Genomic DNA, 4762 nt, shown 5'->3' on the forward strand with positions numbered 1-4762 from the left:
TGGAGGCCATAACTCAGGTTATCCATGAATGTGACATCTGTGCCACCATAAAGCAAGCCAAGCGCATGAAGCCTTTGTGGTACGGGGGAAGGTGGTCAAAGTACAGGTATGGGGAGGCCTGGCAGATTGATTACATCACTCTGCCTCGGTCTCGCAGTGGCAAACAGTATGTGTTAACCATGGTGGAGGGAAGCACGGGGTGGCTGGAAACGTACCCAGTACCTCATGCTACTGCCCGTAACACCATTCTGGGTCTGCAGAGCCACATCCTGTGGAGACATGGTACCCCAGAGAGAATTGAGTCAGACAATGGGACCCATTTCAAGAACCACCTTGTAAGCAACTGGGCAAAAGAGCATGGGATAGAATGGGTTTACCACATCCCATACTACCCACAGGCTGCAGGAAAGATTGAGCGACACAATGGTCTGCTGAAAACCACCCTGAAGGCTATGGGAGGTGGAACTCTCAGAAACTGGGAGAAGCACCTTGCAGAAGCCACTTGGCTGGTGAACAGCAGGGGATCAGTTAACAGAGCTGGTCCTGCTCAGTCTGCCCTACTGCCCACAGTTGAGGGAGATGGAGTTCCTGTGGTCTGTGAAAGGAATCTACTGGGAAAGACTGTGTGGGTTGCTCCTGCCTCTGGTGGGGGAAAACCTATCAAAGGGGTGGTATCTGCAGAGGGTCCTGGTCATACCTACTGGGTGATGATGGAAACTGGTGTTATCGAGTGTGTCCCTCAGAGAAACCTCTCTTTAGCTGAAAAGGTTTTGAAATCTCAGAGTTGATTCCATGTGTTCCAGATACTTTCAGGTTATCTTGTATTATAGTTGTATAATAGTTGTATCATAGTTGTGCAATACTTGTATCATAGTTGTGCAATACTTGTATCATAGTTCATAAGGGGTTACAAGTTGTTTTTGTAGTTATACCCTCACCACTACACGGCGTCCAACAGAACCTACATGACACCAGCAGCTATCCAGAGTCCTACAACATCGCATCACACCACGGCGTCCAACCAGAACCCTGCATCTGATTCGTCACTGATGCCCTGCAGTGAGAGACTGTTCCTGATTTCCCTCCAGAGGATGTCTACAGCCATCTCATCCACACCTGTTCCCCTGATGCCAGACATGAAGAGACTGTTCCTGATGTTTTTTCTTCACAGAGGGAAAAGACTTTCCTGAGTTCCAACAAGAACTGTTCCTGCTTCACTGACTTTTCTTCCGTTCCTGCCCTGCTCACACCTCACCAACCTGCACCGGGCCAGAGGAGCACATCGCCTTGAGATACAGCCGGGGACCAAGAAGGACTTTAAGAACTCTTAACCCATGGACAACTTTTTCCCATCTTTGGAGAAGAAGACTGTTTGTAGAAAGGTGGAAGTGGTCTAACCAAGGGGTGGAATGTATAGGGTTAACACTCCTGGGGGAGTGACCCTGAACCTGACCCTAGGGGTCTTGGCCCCTCCTCAGGGGTGGGCCACACTCCAGGTGATGGTTAGCCCACTCCCCCCACTTCCTGTGGTATAAAAGACAGGAGTTCTCCTGTCTCTTCCTCTCTTTTCGCCCTCTTTCTCCCTACCTGCGTTCATGACCGCACACACACACTGATACTGCATACCAGCCACGAGGCAGAGACACCATCACACTACTCGGGTTGTATCCATCCCTGTTTTGTATTTTGCTGTTTTCCCTTCCTTATCCTTTGTAAACTCCCCTACCTCCAATCCCTTTTTTCGAAGTTATTGTTAAACTTTTTTTCCTTTTTTACTTCCAAATCGAGTCGAGATTGATTTATTGGGGGTGTCCCTACCTCTTATCTCTCTCCCTGTCTTTTGGGGAAAGGAGGGGGAGGAGGGGAGGGCACTCTATAAACTCTATAAATCCTATAAATTGTCATTGGGTCTACCAAATTTATAAGAGTCTCTGGGAACCTGCATTTGAACCCAAGACAACATCCAACACCACCCAAGCAGGTATTCAGAGGCCCTACCCCTACACTCCACCGTGGGGCAAGAGTCTGCTGAGGTCTCATTCCCTCTCTGTTCCACTTCATCAAATCCCATGTGAGGTGGCTGCAGTCTCTCCCTGACCTTCATTTGTAACAGCCCTGCTATAGCTTCTTGCTAACTTCATCGCTCCAGGTCATCCTGGCCTTTGGTCTCAGGACCTTCCATTCTTGTTCTCCTGCTCTCAGCCCAGTTCATTATATACTTCTTCAGCTACAACATTTTCCATTCCACCCTTCCAAATGTAATGACATTGGAGGTGGGGGACACAAGGCCCTTGGATAGCAAAGTCAACAGGGAACACTGATGGGCTAGGAATGAGGGAAAGGCCTGTCTCAGCCCAGAAGAGAGAGATTTGTTCTTATGTGTTCCCATGTTGTGAAATTAAGGTACAAGCAAGACCAAATTTCAGAAATGAGACTATTTGCTAAAGGAAAAAGTGAACAGAACAGAGAAGGGAGGAGAGAGAGAGAGGTAAAAAAGCAGAGAAAGAGAGAAGAGGAGCAGGAAAAGGATTGCATTACCATCATCTAGAGGAGGGGAGGGAAGGAGCTCCCAAAGTCCAAGTGCTTTTCAGTTTGTGTTGCCTGGGGATGTTTCCAGCAAGTGATGTCTTTAGTGGGGTCCTTCCTTCTTCTCCAGGAGTTCTTTCCTTCTTAAAGCAGGCAAAACTTAGGGCACAGCATGGATGGTGGTGGTTGAGAGAGGGTTTCTGGGCTGTTTTCAGCCTGGAAGTCCATAGTGATGGTTCCTCTCACACACTCTCTCCCTCTGCTATAGGCCCAGTGTCTTTTTCTTCAGTTTTCCAAAGCTCCTCTGTCCACCCCAGTCACATTAATGCATAAGTGAGTACCAGGTGTGCTATCAATGGGCAAAGCTGAGCCATCAGGCAGGTCGTTTACAACAGTTGGTGCACATTCTGGGAGTCCTTGTGCCTGCAGAGGTCTGACTTTCTCCCCTCGATCCTCCCCCTCTCATTTCAATACACATCCCTGGGCATTTGGGCAAACCACCTGAGCAGCTGCTCTGGGAGAGCAAAGGTTGATTTACATGTACAAGAGAGACAAAATTTAGTCTCTCACAAAGCCTGGGAATGGTAAGGCAGGAATTAGGTCTTGACTCCCAAAAAGGGGAGGGGATCAAGGGCCCATCTGAAAAATGTGTGTACAGGAAATAGCAGAACCTGGCAGCATTTCAGGAGATGAAAGGAGTGAATTCTCCTGCACATCTGCATGTGTCAGCTGGGAGATCACCAACAGACCATGGGCACTGTGCCCTCATAGTAAACCTCATTTTCTCTGGGGGATTTGAATGGCAGCGCCGGGAGACCTCCAAGGAGAAAGCAGAAATAAATGGGCAGAGAGAGAAGGAACTGAAAACCCTTCCACTGTGGATCTTTATGCTGCCTGTGTGTAAATGGTGCTGGAGGTGTCAGGTTTGCCCAGGAAACAGACTCGCTTCACAATGAGGAGGTTTTGCAAGAGGCTGACCAAGTCCCTTCTCCCTTTCCTACAGCTGCAGAGAGCATCAACATCCCTTTACATGTGCCCTCAGGGCTTTGCTGACCTGTTGACGAGTGGCCATCACAGAGATGGCTTTGGATAGAGCTCTGGTGGTAGGAGGTGCCTGCAGGGCAGAGCTGACTTGGGTGCAGTGGGGTCTCTGAGCAGGGCCAGAAGACTTGGGGCCAGAGCAACAGCTCCTGGCAAATGCTTCTGCAGGCAGTGGGAGGAACCTGCAGCCAAGGCCTGGGAGAGTCTGTGTGGATGCACCTGTCTTGTGGTGCTGTCCTGGAGATATCTGTTGAGGGTTGTGTGCTGAGCAAGGAGCTGAGTCTCCATCAAACCTCCCATCTTCAGCAGCCCTGCCAGGCTGCTGTGCCCACACTGCTGGGCTTGGGAGCTGCTTCTAGCAAGGCCCAGCTCTGCTGCATGGTCCCGAGCTGTGCTGAGCCATCCCTTGGAGTTCAATCCTCTCCTCTAAGCCCTTTGCTTCTCTCTGTCAGCCTTGCCTCTGTGGGCTGGGGAAGAGCAGAGTTTGCAGATCAGCCCCTTGGAAGAGTCAAGCAGGTAAAGAACCCAGACTGGGACAAGAGCAGAACCCCAGCCCATTGCTGGGGCATTTCTCAACCTCCTCCAGACCCTCCTGCCCATGGCATTTCACCCCTCTGTGGACTCTGAGTGACATCAACTGTGGCAGGACTCTGGGGCCCTCCAGGCAGATGGGGCTGAGTTGTGTGGCAGGAGCTGGTGGTTAGGATTGAGGTGTGGAGAATGGACAGGAGAAGGCTGGAGGTGGTTTGGTCTTCCTGGGTGAGTGCTGCTGCCTTTGTCTGAACCAGGAGAGATTGAAGGACAAGGCCTGGGCCAGGAAACACCCTGCCAAAGCTCAGGAACAGGGAAGATGCAATCACTGTGTAAGTACTGGAGTGTTTCAATATGCTCAGCACAGGTATTAGGGGTCTGACCTTTCACCATGGCAAGAACTGGGGGATTGACGGCTCCTCTCATTTCTTCCTCCAGCTGAGTGTCAGTTGTTTGGAGGTGTCAGAGTCTGTCATGAGCCAGGCAGGATCTCTTTGTTTGAGCTCCTGGGCTCAGGTGCTTCTGTATTCCATAGGGCACAGCAGTGACCTCTTCTCCCACCAGCATGGCCTCATAGAAGCACCTAGACTAGAGCTGGGAAAAGAAGCAGCCAATCAAAAAGTTGAAGCAGCCAAAGTGCAGTTCCAAGAGGGAGAAGGACAAA

Source organism: Pogoniulus pusillus, unplaced genomic scaffold (assembly GCF_015220805.1).
Source record: "Pogoniulus pusillus isolate bPogPus1 unplaced genomic scaffold, bPogPus1.pri scaffold_62_arrow_ctg1, whole genome shotgun sequence".
Taxonomy (NCBI): Eukaryota; Metazoa; Chordata; class Aves; order Piciformes; family Lybiidae; genus Pogoniulus; species Pogoniulus pusillus.